We start from the raw sequence: 27,283 nt of genomic DNA, 5'->3' as shown, positions 1-27,283 counted from the left end.
TGATCACCCCTGTGCATATGATCCAATTTTATTTGTCATGTTTTATGATATGTGCCTTGGTTTATGTTGAATCATGTTCTGAATTTGGCCATGACATCTTGATTTACCATGTTCTGATTTTGGAAGTGATATTTTTGATTAGGCATTGATAATTTTTGTTTTAAGTTTCTGCCAAGTATTGTGGAAAATTGTTATCTTAATTGGTAAAATTTGTCTTGGCAGGAATCTGTTTTAACAAAAACTATTTTGAATTTTTGAAGTATGTTGAGTTTTGAAATGTACTCTGAAAAGTATTCAAGCATGCTTTATTTTTGTTATTTTATGTTGAGCAGAAAATCATTTATATGATAACAAATCAGTTTTGCTTATCACTTCACTTCTGCTCATAAATCAAGCTGTTCAACATCATTTAATATTCCATATGTTGAATACATTGTGGCTATATGCTTGATTTTAAAAGTTAGAGGTAAAGCTTTCCTTGGTAAAATGACATATATTAAGGGGGAGCTATGTAACAATTGGAAAGAGGGAGGATTCCAAATCTTCAAGGGGAGTACTCTTAATCCTTACTCTTTTCATTTCAATTTTTAATAATGTTTGTCATTAAGGGGGAGATTGATGAGTTTAGAAAACTCTAATTTAATATGATGATGATCAAATATTATTAAAATTATTATTTAAGAAATTATTAATTTAATTTCAGCTACAAATTATTTGATTAATAATTTCTGTTTTTGCATGCAGAATTTTGGCCATTGGGTTTAAGCAACAAAAAGCCCAATATGATGATAACATTCAGCCTTGTCCTAATTTGTTATATGATATGTGGCTGAATCATTGATATGTTAATTGGGCCAGGAAATTGTTGAACAAACCCAATTGAAATCTTTGTTACAAGACCAAAACGTTTGGTCCGAATTGAAAAAAGAGAAGGAGAGAACTTTGCATGCATAGTTCGGTTACTTTATTCACTCCATAGTTGGAATTCAAAATTTGATTAAATGGAGTTAATGCAGTCACTGATAACATGAGAGAGAAACTGCAATTGATTTGATTGCCATCATTAATGACACACACAACTAAGCAAAAGGGAAGTAGAAATTAATTCATTTTAATTTCTCTATTCAATTCCATAGAAAGCATTCTCTCTCTTCTCTCTCTTCTCTCATTAGTTTTGGTCATGTCACAGAGAAGAAGAAGTTACAAGTTATCAGAGATGAGGCACTGTAGCAGTGAATCTTGAAGCAAGAAAAGGGCTAAGGTGATGATGTCCTTAGCAAAAAGAAAATCTATAATATGGTGTGGCTGAGATCTTTGCCACAAAAGGTAAGATGTGGTGAAGAAGTCTCAAGCTCTCCATACTCGAAAATGGAAGAAGATCCAACTCGGTCAGAGAAGAAGATCCCAGAAGCATAGCTCGTCTCTACTTTTGATCAACCATCACAGAAGGTAGCTACTGTAGCTATGTGAAGGAAGAGGCAGAAGATAGAGCAGATGGAGCTGTCAAGCATCAAGGACTCATCAAGAGTCAGAAATCCTTCTTAGGGAGCAAGTCAAGATGGAAGGCCCGGATTGATGAAGCTTGGTAAGAGGGGATGACACAGAGGTAATTGCATGTTGGTTTTAGCGTTCAGTTTCCTCTCCTCTCTCTCTCTCTGGCCGAACCAGTTTTGGTTGAAGAAGAAGAAGATTAGCTCGGTTCAACCGTTTCAACCTTGGAGGCTTTCCCTTCTATAATAAGGGTGAACAGCCAAGGCTTGAAGCAAGGAGAGAAAGTGAATGCACAGAGTTCTCATAGCTACCCAAGCTAACAGAAGTTCTTCTCCTTCAATGTTTTTCATGTTGTATTTTTCTGTTTAGTTTTGTCTGTCTTGAGTCTCATGGAAAAAGGCAAACAGTGAGGTTTGTAAGAAAAAGCCATAGAGCGAAAAAAGGCAGGGTATACAAAATTAAAAGAAAAAGCCATAGATGTCCTAGAGGTCTTTTGTACATTGTGTTGTGTTTTATGATTCTGTAAAAATTCCCTTGCAAGTTGGGTTAGCACTTAGTAGTTGAAAGCTTGGTAAGTGACCAAGTCAAGTTCAGGATTGGGGTTAGATTCTGGACTTGTCCCAGATAGGAAGGGTAGTTCCTAGGGAGAATTGGTGTCTGTAATCTGGTTGATTATAGTGAAATTCCGTTATTGTTGTGATGGAGACTGGATGTAGGCTGCACTGCACTTAGCAGCTGAACCAAGATACTTCTCGGTGTGATTCTCTCTCTACTCTACTCAAATTCTGATTCTGTTCGAAGGAGACAAAATTGAAAAATATCTCCTCATTGGTTACGAGACAAAAAGAAAAAGTCTCATGACTAGTGACGAGACAAAAAGCAGAAATATCTGCTTAAGCGTTTTAAAAGGGCAGCAGGATTTACTCAGCAAAAAGGGGCTAAGATTCAACCCTCCATTCTCTTAGCCACTGATTACTATCACAGTTCATCAACAATTCATTTATCAAAATCAAACAATAATTTAATCAAAACATATAATCATATTCATCCAGAATAGCCAAACAATACATAAGACTGGTACAATCACTAAAAGTATATAATTCTCACACCAGTATCCATTTATAACAATTCCAAATTATAAAATTGAGATTTTAGAAAAGCCCCTACCTCGATTCGTCGAAACCATAACTCAAACGTGCCAATGGGACCCTCTCTCTCAACCCAAAATCGATGGCAACTGCAATCCTCAGCTCCAAATCATTTTCTCAGCAACCACAACAACTTAAAAGCGACGTGCAGCAATCAGAACTCGAACCTATGTTACCAAACCTCAGAGTCTTTAACCAAGCATAACAGAATACTGACTAAAAGGGCTTTCCGAAATGAAAATGCTTACCGCAACAAGGGAAGAACAACTATATTGAGCAGCGACAGTTCCGATGGTGGTTCCAGCAAGACTCGCGCCACACCCGGTGAGCAGAACGGTGGAAACAGCGATGCAGCCGCTCCGAATGGCAAGCAACGGCGACGGACGACATCAGTGGTGGTGAAAGGCAGTGGAGACGATGACGAATCTGAGGCGGGGAGGCACGGCTAAACGAACAAAAACCCTCCCTTCGCCGATCTCCCTCTCCTCAAGCTTCTCTCTGTCTGAATCTTGCCGGTGGTTGCCCTGGGAGCTCGACGACGGCGATAGTACACGGCGGCGTAGTTCCGTGCAGTGGGTTGCGCTCCTCGCGTCACTGGCCGCGTCCTCCTCCCTCAGAGTCGCATAGTCTCTCTCTCCTCTGGGCTTCCTCCTCCGCGACGGTAATGGCGGCAACATCACAGGCTCCTCACGCGCGGCAGTTTGGCGGCAGCTTCACGGGTCGGCGGCAACGCGATTAGGCCGCAGCAGCATCGTGGTGACGGCGCTGAGGCACGAGCTCCCTCTCCCTCTCCGACGCGAACTCTCTCTCTCTCTCTTGGCCAAGCCCAACGGTGCCAGCGTCCCTTCCTCTTCTCTTCTTCTCCCTGCCTCTACTTCCTCCGTTCTCTTTCTTTCATGGGTGAAGGAAAAACTGTGCGTGTGTGTGCTGAGAGGGTGAGGAAGAGTGACGGCGGTGTGGGGGGTAGTGAGGGGTGTGTGTGTGTGTGTGTTTTCCAAAAATTAGGTTTTTGGGTAAAAATTTAGGTATAAGGGTATTTTGGTAATTTTAAATAAAAATAGGGATAATATAATAATTAGAAATAAATTTTAATCCAACAACAATAATATATAAAAATACTATTTGTTCATCAATTTCACAAATTATTTTCAATAAAATGTTCAAATCCAATAATTAGAGATAATATAATTAATTTCTTTTTTTTTTTCAAAACAGCAGTATTAATATTTTAAAATATTAATTATTTAGTCCAAATCATATAAAATTCTTATTATTTCATAACTACTAACGTTATAATTTTAAATATAGAAAATAATTCAATAATTATGAAATTAAGTAAAATCTTCATTTTAATTATCAAAACTTGATTTAATTATTCTCAATGAAATAATTTCTGAAAGTAAAATCTCTAATAATAAATAAATTTGAAATCATCTCATAATAAGATTCTTCAAAGTTCTGGGTCTTACATTCTACCCACCTTACAAAAATTTTTGTCCTCGATAATTAAAGTAATACACAAGATGTTACATAGCTTTAATACTTTACTTTCGAATACTTTAGAATAGCAACAAATCTTGGCATATATATAAATTCTCAAATACTGGATAAGGCATAAGACTTAGATATAAGGGAAGAGCGTGGTATAAAGCAGATATTACAAGATAGGCTCAAAACAAAGAGGTTGCATGGCGTCAACATCAAGGGCTTTAACATAGTTCACCACCTAACTCCTAACTGTACTCTATCGAACACTTCATCCGTAAGTTCTCAACCCCATCAATCACATCGTACATCACTACCGGTCACAAGCCCAATATTAACAAAACTTTTTCGCGTAAAAACAAAGCTCTATAACATTCCGTGGCATCGCACGCTTATAGGCTTCACCTTCCGCATCCACCACAACCGTGTCCTAAGAACTAACGTGTCGCTTGCTATATCTAAAGATTGTATGTGACACAAACAAATCTCGAGTTTACTCAGAACACAAGATTTTAAAAAGGAAAGACAAGTGACAAGAACAGTACTCGTAAGGACTTAAAAGAATAAATGAAATTACAAACAAATAGGATGCACAAGAATGAAGATTTCCGGAAAGGATTCAATTGGTAACTTCAATGATAACTTTCGATAGAATCAATGCGAAGGAAAAACAGTGCATTAATTTGAAATAAATTCAAGCTGAGTCGAAGAAGTATGAGGTTTATAGAAAAGAATATTTCAAATCCAAGACAAAGCTCACAGAACTCAAGAGCACGATTAAAAATACTTCCAAATACATTGTTCATGAAAGAATCGAAAACTTGCGGAAAAATCACTTCGCAGTCTAAAAAGAAAAGTTAAGCAACAAACATTCTTCAAGAGAATAACAAAATCATAAACATGGCTTTACTTTAATACAATTTCATGTCGAAATAGATTATGTAGAGTTTTAAAACAAAATGAACACAGCTTTGGCTAAGAGCTAAAATATTTCCTCAAATATTTTAGAAAGATAGTTAGGTGTACAACTTAACCAAAAGCAATTCATAAAACTCAAAAAAAATCAAATGCCTGTTCAAAAATTCTCAAAGTTCATATTTGTTTCGAGGGTTACCTGAAACTGAAGGTCAATCTCGGAGGAGATCTGCTGTGGTGGCCGGAACAGTCGTGTCCGACTTGTTGGCTCTGGTGGTGCTGTTGATCCTTGATCACCGGAGGGTGGTCGTACCTGCAAGAGACTCCGATACTTAAGATAGCACGTGCTTTAGGCAGGTATTTTGTGTAGAATTAGAGTATGAGTTATACCTGGGTGCTCTAGTGTATTTATAGTAGTGTGGAGTGACCTCTCTTTAAGATAAGTTAGTTATCTTATCTTATCTTTTGGGAGTGGGTCCCCTTATCTTTGCCCAGCCGCCTTTAAGCGGGCTGTGATCTTCTGCTTTGGGCCTACTTGGGCCCTTATAGCAATTTGGCCGAGCTCTTTGGGAAGAGGTCGGTGTCGACCAACCTTTCTAAGAGGTTGGTCATTTTCGTCTTCATCCAACCCGGCTCGCCTAGCTCGACTCATGGTATGAACAGTGCCCCTACTCGAGTTCGATCTTCCCCTTGAGGTCATGTCTTTAGACTTCGATCCCTTTGAGAAAGTCGTGCTCGAGCATTTAGCTTTTGGTTGATCTTTTGTATAACTTCCGGTAGGATTGCTTCTACTTGAATGCGAAGCGTTTCTTTCTTTAATTGTAGCGCGCGTTTGTGTTTTACTTGGGAATGCACGAGGGCTTTAAAAGCTCATTTAACTTCTTTTTGCCATTTTCTCTTTTCCCACTTCGTATTTCATTTTGAAATTAAAGAAGAAGTTTTATTTTACTCTCAGTTTTCTTCTTCCCTTTTCTTTTTCACTCCTTTCTTGCTAACTCTTCTGATTTCACGCCCCTCAAGCCTCCTTCCTTCTTTGTTCGAAAAGTGCTTCGTTGGTGTGTGTTTGCCATCACTTTTGTCTGAGCCATTATCGTTCTTGCTTCTTCTTCTCTGCGGGTTGGTATTTCTTTTTCCTCTTTATGCTTTGATAGTCGCTTTTACTGTTTATATGCTTGCAAATTTTTTATTTTTATTGAGTTTACCTTGAGAAGCTTGATTCTTTCTGCGGAAAAATTGCGTCTTTTAGTTTCTTGATCGACGTTTGTGATTTTATCTGCTGCTCCCATGTGCGCCTTGTTGCTATCAGTAGCTTTTTTCTTTTTGTTGCTGAATGTATGAGGGAATGCTGGTACTTAGGTTAAGCTTTTTTGCATGTTTGAAAGGGTTACCGCCGGTTAGGGTTCTAGTTTTTGCGTCATCTCTTTTTCTGGGTTCTTATTCTGTTGTTGCCTCCAAAGGGTGCCCCTGGGCTTTGCTGAATACTCCTTATTTCCATAGACCCTGGGGTGCCCTTTTTGTTGCCCCACCTCTATGTTGATTGGTTGTTCCTTCTTTTTTATTTTTTCCGAGTTATTTAGTAGTGACCCTTGTTATCTTTCTTTGCTGTAGGTGTAGTTTTGCTGTATGTCTTCCCGAAAAAACATTGTCGAGATGTCTACCAAGATCCCCGCGGGCATGGCTGACTGGCTGGACTCTATAGTCCTTATGTGCGTTACTGTGGACGATCCAGAATATTGTGAGAGGCTTAGGAGATTCCATAGGATTTATAGCAATAGGGACGATGAAAAGAACTATGAACTGTTATCTCCCGATCCAGAGAAGAGGGTTAGTTTCCCTCCCTTGACTCGGGGAAAAAGACCTTTCTTTTATGATTATGATTACTTTTTTAGTCAGCTGAATATCACTATCCCTTTTACTGCTTTCGAGACCGGCCTCTTATGGACCTGTAATGTGGCCCCTTCTCAACTTCATCCAAACTCTTGGGTTTCATAAAGATCTTTCAGTTGTTGTGTCAGGAATTGGGTGTTCGACCTACTGTACCTCTCTTTCTCTATCTGTTTGTGTTGACCAAACCTGGAGTAGCCAAGAAAAAGGCTTCTTGGGTCTCTTTCCGAGCTACCTAGGGAAAAAAGGTGTTTGCAATGTTTGATGCATCCTTCTGTGATTTCAAGAACTACTACTTCAAGGTCCGAGCTGTTGGGGATGCTCGACCTTCTTTCTAGATGAGAATAATGAACCCACCTTTCCTTTGTGGTGGCAAAAAGATACGGTAACTACTAAATATTCTTTGGAGAGCTTGGACGAATTTGAACAAGATTTTGTGAATGTTTTGGATGATCACTGGGGGGAACCTCCTCATTTAGATACCAAGAGGTTTCTGGGAGATCCTTCCCTCCTTCGTACTGAGCTGAGTAGCGTCCGACTTCTTTTCTGATAGATCTTCCTCTATTTTTTGCCGACTTATCCCTACCTTTATTATTAACTTGTTTTCTTGGTGTCTTTTTCAGAGATGGTGAAGTCTAGTGACTCTATGAAGGCCTTCTACAGGGCCAAGAAGGCGATGGCTGTACAAAACTTATCGGCCAAGACTGCAGAGGGGGGTCTTCTCAGGTGCCTTCGAAGCAGCCGACTTCTAATGCTTCTGGGCCGAGGAAGATCATTTCGACTCCTTAGGTCCGAATGCTTCCTTCTGGCCCTACTCAGCCAACTTCCGGTGCTGCCTCATCTCCTACTACTGATGGTCCTCCCCCAAAGCGTCAAAAAACTATTGGTACTTATGATCTGAATAGCCAAGAGTTTGACGGCGTGGGTTTTACCAATGAGGTGATATCCCCTTATGGTAAAGTTCCCTTGGATGATGTGTCCATTCTTTGCCACCTAGATTTTATTACTAGTAATAGTATTTGGATGGCCAACCTTGGGGCGGCCTTGTTTCGTGTTGTCCGGGATTCTCCGGTTCATGCGACTAAGGCTTTCATGGAGGATGCCAAGTCGGAGTTTGACAGAATTAAGGGCTTGAAGGATGAACTAGATGCCAGAGTGGCCAAACTGGAGCTGGATGTGGAGAGGGAGAAATCCCAAGCTACTGCTGCTGAGGCAGCTGTAAATTTGGCTGGTGAGACGGTGAAAAATTATAAGGAGAGCTACACTTGTACCTATGGCGAGCTACTGGAAGTTAAGGAGAGGCTTGAGTCTGCCCAGGCTGACTATGCCGAGCTCCAGGGTCATCTGGTGGGCAGTGTGACTGATGCGTATGAAAATTTGAAGGCCCAGGTCCGAGTTCTTACCCCTGAGCTCGACCTCACTTTATTTAGTTTGGATAATGTGGTGGAGGATGGCAAGATCGTGCCTGCCCCAGATGACGAGGATGAGAACCCTCCTCTTGTGCCACCAGGGAAAGCCGCAGCCGCTTCAGCCTCTTCCGTCCCTTCTGAGGCCGACCAGCCAGAGTCTGATCCTGACGTGAAGATCCTAAACCGTCCCGATGGAACTGTTGATGCCATCCTGATCACGACCATTCCTCCTCCCACAGCCAAGGATGCTGCTACTGGGGAAAATTTGGATCCTTTATAATCTTTCTGTTTTTGTTATAGTCCGGCTTGTGGACTTTTAGACTTGTTTTTTGTAGATCTCTTGGTGGTTGACTTCTTTGACATTTGGTTGCTTCTTAGCAACTTTATTTTTCTAAACAAAGTACTTTAAACTCTGAGGCTGTCTTTTTGGGTGGCCTTTTGAGTCTTTAATGCTTTATGATAGATATGCTTTTGCTGATATGTTAGTCATCCCTTTGCAACTTTTGTCAGAGGTTTGATACTTTTCCTGTCCGACCTCTTTTGCAGTGTGGGTTTTTGGCCCTTTTGGATCATGCCTTGCTTTTTGCTTGGGCGAGGTGATCCTTTGGTGTCCGGTCTAACTAGTTCGATAACTTTTTAGTGTTCTTATAGAACCTTTTTAGTTATCGTCTTCTTTGTAGCCCTGCTTCGAGATCGTTCCTCTATTTGAGCGGAGCTGTTCCCCTTTTTGCTAAGCATGTTTGAGCCTTAAGTTATTTCTAACCTTTCTGGCTTTTTATTACTTTCTCGGGGTCGTGCTTGCTTTGCTAGGTCGCGCCTTGAGCTAATGTTGATGTGAGCTTTTTAGTCATGTTCCAACAACTTTTTAGGTAGTGTTCCAAGGGAAACCTTTTCTTTATAGTTTGCTTGGACGACTTTTTAGCTCTATTTTGACTTGTGCCTTCGCTTTTTAAGTAATGTCTTTTTTCACAAGACTTGTACCTTTCAGCGAAGCACTTTTGACCTTTCGGAGGTGTCTTCGTCCCTTTTTAGTGATCCTTTCGTTGGTCCGACTTCTCTGTCGGGCCTTATTAAGTTATTTTTAGTAATCCACTTTTAGTCAGACCTCGTCAGGTCGCTTTTTATGGGTTACTTTTTATAACTTCTTGCATTAACCTGCTTCTTTCGCTTTCACCTTGCCAACTTCTTTGTAATCGGATGATGAATTTGGTTTTCACCTTGCCGACCTCTTTGTAATCGGGCGACGAATTTTGTTTTCACCTTACCGACCTCTTTGTAGTCGGACAATAAATTTTTGCGTTTTATGAGCTTAGATTAATGCGTCTTGGTAGGAAACTTTTTAGGAAATTTGAAAAACTTTATTCAAATGATAATAAAAGATAGAAATATGAACATGAATGTATACATATGAGTACTTACCCTTTTAGGTCGGGTAATTTTGTAGATCTTGGTCTGGCGCCTCATTAAAAAACCTTTTCAGGAAAAAGAGTGCACCTTGACCTAAGATCTTTTATTATTTTCTAACTATAGTACCTTTTTAGTTTACAGGCATGCCATGACCTTGGTAGCTCTCGTCCCTCGAGGTCGGACACCTTGTAGTAACCTTTTCCCAGTACTTCTGTTACTCAATATGGTCCTTTCCAGTTAGCTACTAGCTTCCCTTCTCCTGACCGACCTGCTCTGATATCATTTCAGATTAAGATGAGATCATTGGTGATGAAGCTTTGCTGGACAACCTTCCGATTATACCTCAGAACCATTCGACGCTTTAGGGATTCCTCTTTAATCCAAACTCTTTCTCGGACTTCTAGAAGTAGGTCAAGATCTTCCCTTTGAGCCTGGGAGTTGGTATCTTCATTATAGAGGATCATTCTAGGAGATCCTTCCTCTATCTCTACGGGAATCATTGCCTCCATTGCGTAAGCAAGTCAGAATGGTGATTCTCCAGTAGTTGAGTGCGGTGTTGTCCGATATGCCCATAGGACTTGTGGGAGCTCTTCGGCCCAGGCTCTCTTGGTGTCCTGTAATCTCTATTTTAACCCGGCCAGTATGACTTTGTTGGCGGCTTTCGCCTGTCCATTGGCTTGTGAGTGTTCTACAGAGGTGAACTGGTGCTTGATTTTTAGATCAGCTACCAGATTTCTAAAGCCTGTGTCGGTGAATTGAGTACCATTATCTGTGGTGATAGAGCATGGGACCCCAAACCTTGTGATAATATTTCTGTATAGAAATTTCTGACTTCTTTGGGCTGTGGCATTAGCTAATGGCTCTGCTTCAATCCACTTTGTAAAATAGTCTATGCCTACAATGAGAAACTTGACTTGTCCGAACCCCTGGGGGAAAAGTCCAAAGAGGTCGAGTCCCCACTTTGCGAATGGCCAAGGTGAAGTGATGCAGATGAGCTCCTCAGGTGGAGCTATGTGCAAGTTGGCGTGCTTCTGACATGGTGGGCATGTCTTGACAAACTCTGTTGCTTCCCTTTGCAAGGTCGGCGAGTAGAAACAAGCACAGAGTACCTTTTTGGCAAGGGCTCGTGCTCCGAGGTAATTGCCGCACATGCCACTGTGGACTTCTTCGAGAACTTCCTTTGTAGCGGAGGTCGGGACGCATTTTAGGAAAGGTGTAGAGATTCCTCTCTTATATAGGATGTCTTGTATTATGGTGTTGTACTGTGCTTCTCGTACTAGCCGTTTTGCCTCCTTTTTGTCTGCGGAAAGTGTTTCTGACTTGAGGTAGTTGATTATGGGAGTCATCCATCCTTGATCCTGTCCTGATATGGCTAGGATATTTTCTTCCTCCAAGGTTGATGGACTTCAGAGTGTTTCTTGGATGCGACTTCTATTGTTGCTCCCTGGTTTGGTGCTGGCTAGTTTTGAGAGTGCATCAGCTCGAGCATTCTGTTCTCGGGGTATGTGTCGGACCTCATATCCCTTAAGTTGTCTGAGATGTTCTTTGGTTTTATCAAGGTATTTTTTCATAGTGGGATCTTTAGCTTGATAGCTCCCTTCTATTTGTGAAGTGACTACTTGGGAATCACTAAAGATGGTAAGTCTTTAAGCTCTCACTTCCCTAGCCAGCCTCAAACCTGCCAGTAGTGCTTCATATTCAGCTTGATTATTTGATGCAGGAAACTCGAACTTTAAGGAGAGTTTGATTTGGTTTCCCTGGTCGCTCTCTAAAATGATGCCTGCACCACTCCCAGTTTTGTTCGAGGAGCCGTCTACGTAGAGGTTCCATTTTATGGGAATTCCCAGGGTGTCAGTGTACTCGGCAATGAAGTCGGCCAGATACTGTGATTTGATGGCTGTCTGAGCTTCATATTTGAGGTTGAATTCGGATAACTCAACTGCCCATTGTAGGATTCTTCTGGCTAAGTCCGTTTTCTGTAAGATCCCCTTTATGGGTTGGTTGGTCTGTACTCTGATGGTGTGAGCTTGAAAGTATGGTCGGAGTCATCGGGAAGTGAGTATGAGGGCGTAGGCGAACTTTTCTATTTTTTGATAGTTTAATTCAGCCCCTTGTAAAGCCTTACTGATAAAGTTGATGGGTTGTTGCCTACTTTCGTCTTCTCTGACTAGTGCTGATGCTATTGCCCGACTTCCTACGGCGAGGTATAGTATGAGCTCTTCACCTTCTCGAGGTCGAGTAAGGATAGGTGGTTGCCCCATAAATTTCTTGAAATCTTGGAAGGCTTGTTCACATTCTGGGGTCTACTCGAACCTCTGTCCCTTCCTTAATGTCGCACAGAAGGGGAGAGATCTTAGGGCTGATCCGGCTAGGAATCTAGATAGAGCCGCTAGTGTTCCATTGAGTTGCTGGACCTCTTTGACATAGGTCGGACTTTTCATGTGAAGTATGGCCTGTCACTTATCTGGGTTTGCTTCGATTCCTCTTTGGGTGAGCATGAAGCCCAGGAATTTGCCAGCTTCTACCGCAAAGGTACACTTTGCGGGGTTAAGTCGCATACCATGATTTCTTATGGTATCGAACACTTTAGTGAGGTCGGATAACAACAGTTCCTCACTTTGTGTTTTTACCAGCATGTCATCTACATAAACCTCTATTAACTTTTTGATATGGTCGGCGAATACTTTGTTCATCAATCTTTGGTAGGTAGCCCCAGCGTTCTTGAGTCCGAAGGGCATAACTATATAGCAATAATTTTCTTTTGGGGTCAAGAATGATGTCTTCTTTTAGTTGGGTTGATACATTGGGATCTGGTTGTATCCCGAGTAAGCGTCCATGAAGGAGAGGTACTGATAGCCTGACGAAGCGTCAACTAGTGTGTCGATGTTCGGGAGTGGGTAGGGATCTTTTGGGCAGGCCTTGTTGAGGTCGGTGTAATCGGTGCACATCCACCACTTCCCATTTGACTTTTTGACCAACACCACATTGGCTAGCCATAAAGGGTATTTTACCTCCCTTATGAACCCTACCTCCAACAAGGCTTGTACCTGCTCTTCTACAGCTTGCGACCTTTCTGGGCTGAGCTTCCTACGTTTTTGCTGTACTGGCCGAGACCCTGGATATACGGCTAACTTGTGGCACATTAGTCCGGGATCAATACCAGGCATGTCGGCGGCCTTCCATGCAAAGAGGTCGGAGTTATCTTTTAGGAGCTTTGTTAATAGTTCCTTTAAGTCTTCTCTCAAATTTACTCATATACTTATTGTTTGGTCTGGAGCGTCTCCGATTTGCACTTCTTGGGTGTCACCTTCTGGCTGAGGACAAAGTTCTTTGCTGGCTCGAATTCTCCCGAGTTCTATAGTATTGGTTTCTTTTCCTCTGGGGTCTCCTTTAAGGTTCAGACTTTCATTATAACATCGTCTTGTGAGTTTTTGGTCTCCCTTTATGGTAGCAATCCCTTCTGGAGTGGGGAACTTCATGCATAGGTGTGGAGTGGAGACCACGGCGGCGAGCTGATTTAATGTCATCCGACCTATTAACGTGTTGTAGGCCGAGCTCACGAAGACCACTATATAGTCTATGCTCAACGTCCTGGACCGAGTTCCTTTCCCAAAGGTTGTATGCAGGGAGATGTATCCTAATGGTTGCATCGGGGTGTCTCCGAGTCCGAATAAGCTATTTGGATACGCTCTGAGCTCTTTATCTTGTAGGCCGAGCTTGTCGAAGGCGGATTTGAACAAGATGTCCGCGGAGCTTCCCTGGTCAATTAATGTTCGGTGGAGGTTGGCGTTGGCCAGTATTATGATAATGACCATGGGGTCATCATGCCCTGGGATGATGCCCTCAGCGTCTTCTTGAGTGAAGGTGATATTGGGGAGGTCGACCGACCTGTCTCCTCCTCCAACATGGTACACCTCTTTGAGGTGTCTTTTGCATGATGACTTAGAGATCCCTCCTCCTGCGAATTCCCCATTTATCATATGAACATGTCTCTCGGAAGTGTGAAGTGGGCGTTCGACTCGTCCGACCTCTTGATCCCTTCTTCTTTTCCTTGGCTAGTCTGCTTTATTGGCTAGAAACCGATCTAGTCTCCCTTCTCGTGCCAGTTTTCCAATGACATTCTTTAGATCAAAGCAGTCGTTGGTGGAATGTCTATAGATTCGGTGATATTCATAATACTCTGACCGACTTCCTCCTCTTTTGTGTGTGATCGGGCGAGGTGGCGGAATCTTCTCAGTATTGCATATCTCTCGGTATACATCCACAAGAGATACTCGAAGAGGGGTATAGTTGTGATACTTTTGAGGTTTCTCCGTGGGTTAATCCTCCTTTTTCCTGGGCTCTTTATCCTTATCCCGAGGTAGGTAGGAGAATCCGGATTTAGAGGTTTCTCCTAATCGGGAATTCTCCTCCATATTGATATACTTTTATGCCCGTTCTTGTACCTTGTTCAGAGATGTTGGATGTTTCTTGGATATTGAGTGGCTAAAAGGTCCCTCCCTCAAGCCGTTGATGAGCCCCATGATGACCGCTTCTGTTGGGAGACTTTGTATGTCGAGACATTCTTTGTTGAACCTTTCCATGTAGCTGTGAAGGCTTTTCCGATCTCCTTGTTTAACTCCTAGTAAGCTTGGGGCGTGTTTGGTCTTGTCCTTCTGGATGGAGAACCTTGCGAGGAACTTTTTGGCTAGGTCTTCGAAACTTGTGATTGATCTTGGAGGCAAACTGTCGAACCACTTTATTGCTATTTTTGTCAAGGTAGTCGAGAAAGCTTTGCATCGAATTGCATCTGAGGCATCTATGAGATACATCCTGCTTCTGAAATTGCTGAGATAATGGCTTGGATCAGATGTACCATCATATGGGGTCATGTCAGGAGCTTTGAAGTCCTTTGGGACTTTAGTTTTCATTATCTCTTTAGTGAAAGGATCTTGATCCTTGTGGGAGTTATCTTCATGACTGGAATGAGTAGTTTTGGTTTTGAGATCGGCCTCGAGCTTCGTGAGTTTGTCCTCTAGCTCTCAGCGACGTTTTGTTTCCCTCCGGAGATCTCTCTCGGCTTTTCGCTGATATTCAGCCTCCTGTTTGAGCTGTTTGAGGCGATTCTGCTATTCACAGAGGGCATCTAATATTTCGGTGTTTGGAGATTGCTTGTCCCCCTTGGTTTGAGGCACATCCTTTGATGTGGCATCCGTATTTTTAAGTGGGGTTCTTTCTTTCAAATCGGAGTTGTGTTCATTGTCAAGATTATCCGCCATGATGATGGGATGACTTCCAGGTTTCCCGGCAATGGCACCAATGTTCTGAGGGTTACCTGAAACTGAAGGTCGATCTCGGAGGAGATCTGCTGTGGTGGCCGGAACAGTCGTGTCCGACTTGTTGGCTCTAGTGGTGCTATTGATCCTTGATCACTAGAGGGTGGTGGTACCTACAAGAGACTCCGATGCTTAAGTTAGCACGTGCTTTAGGCAGGTATTTTGTGTAGAATCAGAGTATGAGTTATACCTGGGTGCTCTAGTGTATTTATAGTAGTGTGGAGTAACCTCCCTTTGAGATAAGTTAGTTATCTTATCTTATCTTTTAGGGGGTGGATCCCCTTATCTTTGGCCAGCCGCCTTTAAGCGGGCTATGTTCTTCTGCTTTGGGCCTACTTGGGCCCTTATAGCCATTTGGCCGAGCTCTTTGGGAAGAGGTCGGTGTCGACCAACCTTTCTAAGAGGTCGATCGTTTTGGTTTTTATCCAGCCCGGCTTGCCTAGCTCGACTCATGGTATGAACAATATTCAAACATGCGTGTATAAAAAGTATAGCAAGGACGAAAGAGGAAGTTAAACTCTATTTAGAAAGGAAAATTTGAAGTAAAAACTTGCTTATAACTTGGTAAAGGAAATAAGTAGTGCGTTACAAATGGACAGGTTCCTACTAAATAAGAAAGCTTTTCAAAACTTTATTTAGAATAGCGCATGCCAACTTTAAATGAACTTGGTCAAAAATTGAACAATGGTTTCAATTACAATCAAGCAACAGAAAAATAAATTTAGTTTAGAATTTCTTCAAAGAGAATTCAAAACTTCTTTAAAAAGTTCAAAACAAGACTCCAAAAGTATACTTGAAATCACCATCTCAGAAGGACATTCAAGAAGATTAGGATGTACTTAAAAAGGAGTCAAGCCACACAAGAAAGGATCTTAAATCAAGGGAGTTCAAACAAGATCCACTAGGCATGAGACATCAAACAAGCTTTCAATTGATCCAAAAAAATACAAAAGTCATAGAAAAAGACAACTCAATCATTAGTAATTTCTCAAGAATAAATCTTTGACTAAGAACTCTGGTAGAGGAAATGAGAGGATAAGTGATGCACTAATTTGAAATGAATCAAGCTGACTCACATAAGAATGAGATTCACAAGAGAAGGAAAGCTGAGATTGATGGTAGTGCTCACAAGAGGTAGAAGAATAATTAAAAACAGAATCAAGTATGACATTCATAGAGATGAAAAGCGTAAGAAAGAACGAGTCCGTTCATAAGAAGAAAGCTATGAGTCCAACATTTCCAAAAGAACAACAATGGCTTAAACAATGTAGTATGCTAAACCAAACTCAAATCAGAAATAAATTAAGTGAAGTTTTTCAAACGAAAATCGACCGGAATAAAAGCGAAAAATCTTTCCTTTCAGAATTTTGAAAAATACCTAAATACATAATCAAATAAAGATATGCATTGGAACTGTAGTAAAATTATTAGAAAGTCAAATTGTATTTAAAGTAAGTATAGTCCTGTAAACCAGTAAAAGTACGGGCGAGGTATTAGAAATAAATAGTTGTTAAACTATATAAGGAATTTTCAAAGTTTTGAATAGATAAGTGTTTATCGAATCAAAAACAATTTTATAAAAATTTCAAAATTGGTTGTAATTACTGTCAAATGAGAGAAATACTAAATCACAATTTCTTTAAGAATGGACTCGGAATAAGGACTTAAAAGCATACATGAATACATGAATCAAAGAATACATAAATTAAGAAGAGGAATTTAAATGGAGAAAGATAGATACAACAAGTATTTCAAACAAGTATATGCAATTAGGATCAAATAAGAATGCATATGAATAGAAGAATAGGGTTGAAAAATCAAATTACTTTTCAAAAGGATAGCGAACAAGAACTTCAAGTTAGGCTATGAAAGAATAAGTCGACTAGAATAGAATTCAAGACACAAAACTGAATAACCTCGAGAAATAGTTCCTAACGTTTGATAAACCCCATTTTTAGGGTTTATCTTGTATTGATTTTTGGGGATTTTATCACCTTTTCTCACATTTATCCAAGGAAATAACATGGTTTTGTAGATTCTCCTTATTTGTGCTTAAGTGTGAAAACATGCTTTTTAAGCCTTAATTAGCTAAATTTAATTCACTTTTGATTCCACTAGATGCCTTGATATGTTTGTTAGTGAATTCAGGATGGGAAGGCTAGGAACGGATCAAAGGGGTGGAGAGGAAAATCATGCAAGTGGAGAACTCATGAAGAAACAAGGATTTGGGATGCTGAGATCGAGACGCGCACGCGTGGAAAGTGAGGTCGCATGGCGATGCGTGTGGATAGAAAATTGTCAAGCGATGCGTACGCGTGACCCACGCGTACGCGTCGGTGCTCGCACGTGACTCACTTAAAGACAATCCGCTGGGGGCGATTTCTGGGCTTTCCAGGCCCAAATCCAATTCACCTCTGATGCTATTTAACCCAAGGATTGAAGGGGGATCAACTATCTAGTTACCAATTAGTTTAGTTTAGTTTACTTTTGGAGGGAAAGTTAGTTTCTAGAGAGAGAAGCTCTCTCTTCTCTCTAGAATTAGGTTAGAGGTAGATTCGGATTTCTTAGATCTAGGTTAATTTCATGCTTTGATTTACTTTTCCTTTTGTAATTCTTGTTCTTCTACATCTCCTCTCTCTAGTTTAGCATTTAATTCTTGTAATTCTCCACTTTTATGTTGATGCACTTTTGTTTCTTCTATTTCTCTTTAACGCAATTTATGTTTTGATGTTCCTTTATTGTTGATTTGATCTATTGTTGTTAATTCCTTGCAGTTAGTAGTTGTAGATTTATATTTCTTGCGATTTAACTTTTATTTTCTTTTATGCCTTCCAAGTATTTGACAAAATGCTTGGTTAGATTATAGAGTAGGTTTTTCTTCTCTTGGCCTAGGTAGAGTAATTAGTGACTCTTGAGTTATCTAATTTTTTTGTTGATTGATAATTAGAAGTTGCTAATTGACTTGAATACCACTAAAGCTAGTCTTTCATTATGATTTGGCTAGGACTTGTAGAATCAAGTTAATTCATCCACTTGACTTTTCTTCATAGTTAGAGGTTAACTAAGTGGGAGCAATGGACAATTTTCATCACAATTGATAAGGATAACTAGGATAGGACTTCTAGTTCTCATACCTTGCCATGAGCTTTTCTAGTTGTTAGTTTATTTCCTTTGCCATTTACATTTCTTGTCTCTTAATTCAAAAACCCCAAAACATACTTCATAGCCAATAACAAGAATATTTCATTGCAATTCTTAGGGAGAACGACCCGAGGTTTGAATACTTTGGTTATTTTTATAGGCGTTTGTTTAAGTGACAATGAAATTTTTGTATGAAAGGATTATTGTTGGTTTAGAAACTATACTTGCAACGAGATTTTATTTGTGAACTCTAAACTGTCAAAAATCCATTCATCAACGTTCCCAAAACCCACGATTCACTTTACCCAAAACTCGTATATCATCTATGATAACCCATTACTGCTTTCATATACATAATTCACTAGTATTAAGCCGGCCAAACTTAATACCAAGAAGTATGCAATGCAAGACTAATAGCGTTAATCAATAGACCGTCATGTGCATAAAGCTCTAATTCTCGTCATTTGACAAGACTATTGCATGACAGACACTCAGAGTATGCAGTTGAAGCATAGCCGGTCCATTCCTCAGGCTCTAAAGGAAAGACCGCTCTGATACCATAATGTAACACCCTAACTATCAAAATGTCACGCTTCCGGCTGCGCCACTCTGATAACTCAGGTATTACAACGACTCTTATAATATTTAATACTAAAACATGAACCTATTTAGAACTTGAACCGAATTTTTCAAAAACATACATTTAGACTTACAATATAAGTTACAATACTCACAAGAAATATATATATATATATACACACATACATATTAATTTACAAACATCTCATATCAAAATCCTATCCCTCTTACAAGACTTGCAAAATTAAAGGCGAGGGAAACATAAATACTAAAACAATACAAAAATATCGTCTAACAGAAAAGAAATAATATCTTCCGAACTTTGTCGTCCGTAACCTGAAAAAGAGAAGATCTGTAGGGGAGTGAGAACATCATCCTCGAAAAGGTTCTCACTATAGGGTTGCAGAATTACTATAATAGGATACGCGAGATAAAATCGTTACAGTGATTAATAACCGCCTTATGCACCTTTTCAAAAGCAAAGACTTACTAAAAAATCAGAAATCTTTTCTAAAAGAGAAAACTGTTCATTTTCTAAAAATTCTAAAGCCTTTCAAAAGGTTTATCTATGCTGAACCATATTAGTTTTTCATATTTTTCTAAACCAGAAACACAAAACCAAAACCAACCATCGGCCCATCTCATAATCAACCACGACCCTAGGCCCAAACAATTCAAACAGCAGCCAATCCACCACGATCCAAAAGAGTTTCAGTCGCAAACACAAGTAGGAGGCTCAAGCACAAACAAGCAGTTACATCAAGTAGAGCAATTAGCAATTAAACACAATTAGTCACTGGTATGCGAAATTGTTACTCAGGTTGTGAATTATTGTTTGAAATTGATTCCCTGGCAATGGCGCCAAAAACTTGGTATGCGAAATTGTTACTCAGGTTGTGAATATCTTCACAACTTCGCACAGCTAACCAGCAAGTGCACTGGGTCATCCAAATAATACCTTACGTGAGTAAGGGTCGAATCCCACGGAGATTGTTGGTATGAAGCAAGCTATGGTCACCTTGTAAATCTCAGTCAGGCAGATATAAAATAGTAATGAGGTTTTTGAAAATAAGTAATAAAAGAAGGATAGAAACACTTATGTAATTCATTGGTGAGAATTTCAGATAAGCGTATGGAGATGCTTTCGTCCCTCTGAACCTCCGCTTTTCAGCTGTCTTCATCCAATCAGTCTTACTCCTTTCTATGGCTGGCTTTATGCAAGGGCATCACCGTTGTCAGTGGCTACATCCCCTCCTCTTGTGAAAATGGTCCAAGATGCCCTGTCACGGCACGGCTAATCATCTGAGGTTCCCGATCATGCTGGAATAGGATTCATCCTCCTTTTGCGTCTGTCACTACGCCCAGCACTCGCGAGTTTGAAGCTCGTCACAGTCATTCAATCATTGAATCCTATTCAGAATACCACAGACAAGGTTTAGACTTTCCGGATTCTCTTGAATGCCGCCATCATTCTAGCTTACACCACGAAGATTCCGATTGAGAGATCTAAGAGACACTCATTCAATCTAAGGTAGAACGGAAGTGGTTGTCAAGCACACGTTCATAGGGAATGATGATGATTGTCACGTTCATCACATTCAGGTTGAAGTACGAATGAATATCTTAGAAGCGAAATAAGATGAATTGAATAGAAAACAGTAGTACTTTGCATTAATCTTTGAGGAACAGCAGAGCTCCACACCTTAATCTATGGAGTGTAGAAACTCTACCGTTAAAAATACATAAGTGAAAGGTCCAGGCATGGCCGAATGGCCAGCCCCCTAAAACGTGATCACAGGATCAGAATACAATCCAGGATGATTCCCAAGATGTCTAATACATTAGTAAAAAGTCCTATTTATAATAAACTAGCTACTAGGGTTTACAGAAGTAAGTAATTGATGCATAAATCCACTTCCGGGGCCCACTTGGTGTGTGCTTGGGCTGAGCTTGAATGTTACACGTGCAGAGGCTCTTTCTGGAGTTGAACGCCAGGTTGTAACGTATTTCTGGCGTTCAACTCTGGTTTGTGACTTGTTTCTGGCGTTTAACTCCAGACAACAGCGTAGAACTGGCGTTCAACGCCCTTTTACGTCGTCTAAACTCGTTTAAAGTATAGACTATTATACATTTCTGGAAAGCCCTAGATGTCTACTTTCCAACGCATTTAAAAGCGCGCCATTTTGAGTTCTGTAGCTCCAGAAAATGCACTTTGAGTGCAGGGAGGTCAGAATCCAACAGCATCAGCAGTCCTTCTTCAACCTCTGAATCTGATTTTTGCTCAAGTCCCTCAATTTCAGCCAGAAAATACCTGAAATCATAGAAAAACACACAAACTCATAGTAAAGTCCAGAAATGTGAATTTAACATAAAAACTAATGAAAACATCCCTAAAAGTAACTAGATTCTACAAAAAACATACTAAAAACAATGCCAAAAAGCGTATAAATTATCCGCTCATCACAACACCAAACTTAAATTGTTGCTTGTCCCCAAGCAACTGAAAATCAAATAGGATGAAAAGAAGAGAATATACTATAAATTCCAAACTATCAATGAAACATAGCTTCAATCATATGAGCGGGACTTATAGCTTTTTGCCTCTTGAATAGTTTTGGCATCTCACTTTATCCATTGAGGTTCAGAATGATTGGCATCTATAGGAACTCAGAGTTCAGATAGTGTTATTGATTCTCCTAGTTCAGTATGATGATTCTTGAACACAGCTTCTTTATGAGTCTTGGCCGTGGCCCTAAGCACTTTGTTTTCCAGTATTACCACCGGATACATAAATGCCACAGACACATAATTGGGTGAACCTTTTCAGATTGTGACTCAGCTTTGTTAAAATCCCCAATTAGAGGTGTCCAGGGTTCTTAAGCACACTCTTTTTTTGCTTTTGACCTTGAGTTTAACCGCTCAGTCTCAAGTTTTTACTTGACACCTACACGCCACAAGCACATGGTTAGGGACAGCTCGGTTTAGCCGCTTAGACCAGGATTTTATTCCTTTAGGCCCTCCTATCCACTGATGCTCAAAGCCTTGGGATCCTTTTTATTTGCCCTTGCCTTTTGGTTTTAAGGGTTACTGGCTTTTTGCTCTTGCCTCTTGGTTTTAAGAGCTTTTGGCTTTTTCTGCTTGCTTTTTCTTTTTCTTTCTATTTTTTTTCGCCTATTTTTTTTTCTCTTTTTTTTTTCTGCAAGCTTTGTTCTTTGCTGCTTTTTCTTGCTTCAAGAATCATTTTTATGATTTTTCAGATTATCAAATAACATGTTTCCTAGTCATCATTCTTTCAAGAGCCAACATATTTAACATTCTTAAACAACAACTTCAAAAGACATATGCACTGTTCAAGCATTCATTCAGAAAACAAGAAGCATTGTCACCACATCAATATAATTAAGCTAAGTTCAAGGATAAATTCAAAACTCATGTACTTCTTGTTCTTTTGAATTAAAACAATTTTTTTTTAAGAGAGGTGATGGATTCATAGGACATTCATAACTTTAAGACAAAGTTACTAACTACTAATGATCATGTAATGAAGACACAAAAATAGATAAGTACTTAACATAGAAAACGAAAAATAGAAGAAATAAGAGCAAGGAATGAATCCACCTTAGTGATGGTGGCGTTTCCTTCTTGAGGAACCAATGATGTCCTTGAGCTCTTCTATGTCTCTTCCTTGTCTTTGTTGCTCCTCCCTCATTGCTTTTTGATCTTCTCTTATTTCATGAAGGATGATGGAGTGCTCTTGATGTTCCACCCTTAATTGTCCCATGTTGGAGCTTAGTTCTCCTAGGGAGGTGTTGATTTGCTCCCAATAATTTTGTGGAGGAAAATGCATTTGAGGCATCTCCGGGATCTCATGGTGATGAGCTTCATGCGCCTCTTGAGCTCCATGAATGAGCTCTCTTGCTTGCTCCATCTTTTTCTTAATGATGGGCTTGTCCTCTTTAATGAGGATATCTCCCTCTATGTCAATTCCAGCCGAATTGCATAGGTAGCAAATGAGGTGAGGAAAGGCTAACCTTGCCATAGTGGAGGACTTGTCAGCCACCTTGTAGAGTTCTTGAGGTATAATCTCATGAACTTCCACCTCTTCTCCAATCATGATGCTATGGATCATGATGGCCCGGTCTATAGTAACTTTAGACCGGTTGCTCGTAGGAATAATTGAGCATTGAATGAACTCCAACCATCCTCTAGCTACAGGCTTAAGGTCTAGTCTTCTTAGTTGAACCGGTTTGCCTTTTGAGTCAATCTTCTATTGAGCTCCTTCTACACATATGTCCATGAGGACTTGGTCCAACCTTTGATCAAAGTTGACTCTCCTTGTGTAGGGGCGTGCGTTCTCTTCCATGTTTGGCAAGTTGAACGCCAACCTCACATTTTCCGGACTAAAATCTAAGTATTTCCCCCGAACCATGGTGAGATAATTCTTTGGGTTTGGGTTCTTACTTTGATCATGGTTCCTAGTGATCCATGCATTAGCATAGAACTCTTAAACCATTAGGATGCCGACTTGTTGGATGGGGTTTGTTAGAACTTCCCAACCTCTTCTTTGAATTTCATGTCGGATCTTCCGGATACTCATTTCTTTTGAGTTTGAAAGGGACCTCGGGGATCACCTTCTTCTTGGCCACAACATCATAGAAGTGGTCTTGATGGGCTTTGGAGATGAACCTTTCCATCTCCCATGACTCGGAGGTGGAAGCTTTTGTCTTCCCTTTCCCTTTTCTAGAGGATTCTCCGGTCTTAGGTGCCATCAATGGTAATGGAAAGACAAAAAGCTTATGCTTTTACCACACCAAACTTAGAATTTTGCTCGCCCTCGAGCAAGAGAAGAAAGAAAAGATGAAGAAGAAGAAGAAGAAAAGATGGAGAAGAGGGGGGAGGTGTGTTTCGGCCAAGAAGAGAAGAGAGGGTTGTGTTGTGTGAAAATGAGGAAGAATGGAAGGCTTTATATAGGGAAGGGGGAAGGTTCGGCCATTTAGGGTGGGTTTGGGTGGGAAATTGATTTTGAATTTTGAAGGTAGGTGGAGTTTATGAGGTAGGTTTATGGGGAAGAGTGGATGGATGTGAGTGGTGAAGAGGTGATGGGGAAGAGAGATTGAGGTGATTAGTGAAGGGTTTTGGGGAAGAGTGTTTATAGGATTGTGTGAAAGAGGGGTGAGAAGAAGTGAGTGGAGGTAGGTGGGGATCCTGTGGGGTCCACAGATCCTGAGGTGTTCAAGAATTTACAACCTTGCACCAAATTAGGCATGTAAAATGCCCTTGCACACAACTCTGGGCGTTCAGCGCCAGATTGGTGCTTGTTCTGGGCGTTGAACGCCCATTTGTAGCCTATTTCTGGCGTTGAACGCCAGAACCATGCTTGTTCTGGGCGTTCAGCGCCAGCTCTCCTCCAGGGTAAATTTCTGGCGTTCAAACACCCAGATGCTGCCCATTTCTGGCGTTCAGCGCTAGAACCATGCTCTGTTCTGGCGTTGAACGCCCAAAACATGCTTCTTACTGGCGTTTAAACGCCAGTAAGGTCTTCCTCCAGGGTGTGATTTTTCTTCTGCTGTTTTTGATTCCGTTTTCAATTTTTATATTTATTTTGTGACTCCACATGATCATGAACCTATAAAGACATATAACTAAGAAAATATAGTTAGATAAAAATTAGATTGCCTCCCAACAAGCGCTTCTTTAATGTCAATAGCTTGACAGTGGGCTCTCATGGAGCCTCACAGATGTTCAGAGCATTGTTGAAACTCCCCAACACCAAACTTAGAGTTTGGATATGGGAGTTCAACACCAAACTTAGAGTTTGGTTGTGGCCTCCCAACACCAAACTTAGAGTTTGACTGTGGGGGCTTTGGTTGACTCTGCTTTGAGAGAAGCTTTTTCTGCTTCCTCTCCATGGATGCAGAGAGAGATCCTTGAGTTGTAAACATAAGGTTGTCCTTATTTAATTGAAGGATCAATTCTCCTCTGTCCACATCAATCACAGCTCTTGCTGTGGCTGGGAAAGGCCTTCCTAGGATAATGGATTCATCCTCTTCCTTTCCAGTGTCTAGGACTATGAAATCAGCAGGGATATAAAGGCCTTCAACCTTTACTAACACGTCCTCTACTTGTCCATAAGCCTGTTTTCTTGAATTGTCTACCATCTCTAATGAGATTTTAGAAGCTTGCACCCCATAGATTCCCAGTTTCTCTATTACAGAGAGGGGCATGAAGTTTATCCCTGAACCAAGGTCACACAGAGCCTTAAAGATCATGGTGCCTATGGTACAAGGTATTATGAACTTTCCAGGATCCTGTCTCTTCTGAGGCAATGTCAGTTGATCCAGATCACTTAGTTCATTGGTGAACAAGGGAGGTTCATCTTCTCAAGTTTTAATACCAAATAATTTGGCATTTAGCTTCATGATTGCACCAAGGAACTTGGCAGTTTGCTCTTCAATAACATCCTCATTCTCTTTAGAAGAGGAATACTCATCAGAGCTCATGAATGGCATAAGGAGGTTCAATGGAATCTCTATGGTCTCTAGATGAGTCTCAGATTCCTTAGGTTCCTCAGAGGGAAGCTCCTTATTGATCACTGGACGTCCCAGGAGGTCTTCCTCCTTGGGATTCACGTCCTTCTCCTCTCTTGTGGGTTCGGCCATGGTAATTAATTCAATGGCCTTGCACTCTCCTTTTGGATTCTCTTCTGTATTGCTTGGGAGAGTACTAGGAGGGATTTCAGTGATCCTTTTACTCAGCTGGCCCACTTGTACTTCAAAATTTCTAATGGAAGACCTTGTTTCATTCATGAAACTCACAGTGGCCTTAGATAGATCAGAGACTAAATTTGCTAAGCTAGATGGATTCTGCTCAGAATTCTCTGTCTGTTGCTGAGTGGATGATGGAAAAGGCTTGCTATTGCTAAACCTGTTTCATCCACCATTATTAAAGCCTTGTTGAGGCTTTTGATCCTTCCAAGAGAGATTTAGGTGATTTCTCCATGATGGATTGTAGGTGTTTCCATATGGTTCACCCATGTATTTTACCTCTGCTATTGCAGGGTTCTCAGGATCATAAGCTTCTTCTTCATAAGAAGCCTCTTGAGTACTGTTGGATGCATCTTGCATTCCATTCAGACTCTGAGAAATCATATTGACTTACTGAGTCAATATTTTATTCTGAGCCAATATGGCATTCAGAGTATCAATTTCAAGAACTCCCTTCTTCATAGGCGTCCCATTACTCACAGGATTCCTCTCAGAAGTGTACATGAACTGGTTATTAGCAACCATGTCAATGAGTTCTTGAGCTTCTGCAGGCGTTTTCTTTAGGTGAATGGATCCACCTGCAGAAGTGTCCAATGACATCTTTGATAGCTCAGATAAACCATCATAGAATATATCTAGGATGGTCCATTCTGAAAGCATGTCAGAAGGACACTTTTTGATCAACTGTTTGTATCTTTCCCAAGCTTCATAGAGGGATTCACCTTCTTTCTGTCGGAAGGTTTGAACATCCACTCTAAGCTTGCTCAGCTTTTGAGGAGGAAAGAACTTGGCTAAGAAAGTCGTGACCAGCTTATCCCAAGAGTTCAGGCTATCTTTGGGTTGAGAGTCCAACCACACTCTAGCTCTGTCTTTTACAGCAAATGGGAAAAGCATGAGCCTGTAGACTTCAGGATTTACTCCATTAGTCTTAACAGTATCACAGATCTGCAAGAATTCAGTTAAGAACTGAAAAGGATCTTCAGATGGAAGTCCATGAAACTTGCAGTTCTGCTGCATCAGAGAAACTAGCTGAGGTTTCAGCTCAAAATTGTTTGCTCCAATGGTGGGAATGGAGATGCTTCTTCCATGTAAATTGGAATTAGGTGCAGTAAAGTCACCAAGAATTCTCCTTGCATTATTGTTGTTGGGTTCGGCTGCCATCTCCTTTACTTGTTCAAAATTTTCAATAAGGTTGTCTCTGGATTGTTGTAATTTAGCTTCTCTTAGTTTCCTCTTCAGAGTCCTTTCAGGTTCTGGATCAGCTTCAATAAGAATGCCTTTTTCTTTGTCCCTGCTCATAAGAAAGAGAAGAGAAAAAGAAAAGAAGAGGAATCCTCTATGTCACAATAAAGAGGTTCCTTATTGTTAGTAGAAGAAGAAAAGAAGAGAAAAAATTCGAACACAGATAGAATAAGATGTTAGTAGATGAATAAACAAATAGAATAAGATGAGAGAGGGAGAAGATTTTCGAAAATAATTTTTGAAAAAGGTTAGTAAAATTTTTTTTCGAAAATTAAAATCAAAAATTAAAATAATTAGTTAATTAAAAAGAAATTTTGAAAAAGAGAGGGAGATATTTTCGAAAATTAGAGAGAGAGAGTTAGTTAGGTAGTTTTAAAAAAGGTAAGAAACAAACAAAAAGTTAGTTAGTTAGTTGAAACAAATTTTGAAAATCAATTTTGAAAAGATAAGAAGATAAGAAGTTAGAAAAGATATTTTGAAATCAAATTTTTGAAAAAGATAAG

General features: G+C 40.4%; 1 non-coding gene across 1 annotated transcript; it reads left to right on the top strand.

Moving 5' to 3' along the window:
* Positions 1-26,192: 26,192 nt before the first annotated feature.
* LOC148570443 (small nucleolar RNA R71) lies at positions 26,193-26,300 on the top strand. Its single transcript, XR_015908571.1, has one exon. It is a non-coding gene; the product is annotated as a small nucleolar RNA R71 (small nucleolar RNA).
* Positions 26,301-27,283: the final 983 nt, after the last annotated feature.

Source organism: Arachis ipaensis, chromosome B3, assembly GCF_059453495.1.
Source record: "Arachis ipaensis isolate K30076 ecotype BB chromosome B3, ASM5945349v1, whole genome shotgun sequence".
NCBI lineage: Eukaryota > Viridiplantae > Streptophyta > Magnoliopsida > Fabales > Fabaceae > Arachis > Arachis ipaensis.
This window is presented reverse-complemented; position numbering and strand designations above follow the sequence as displayed.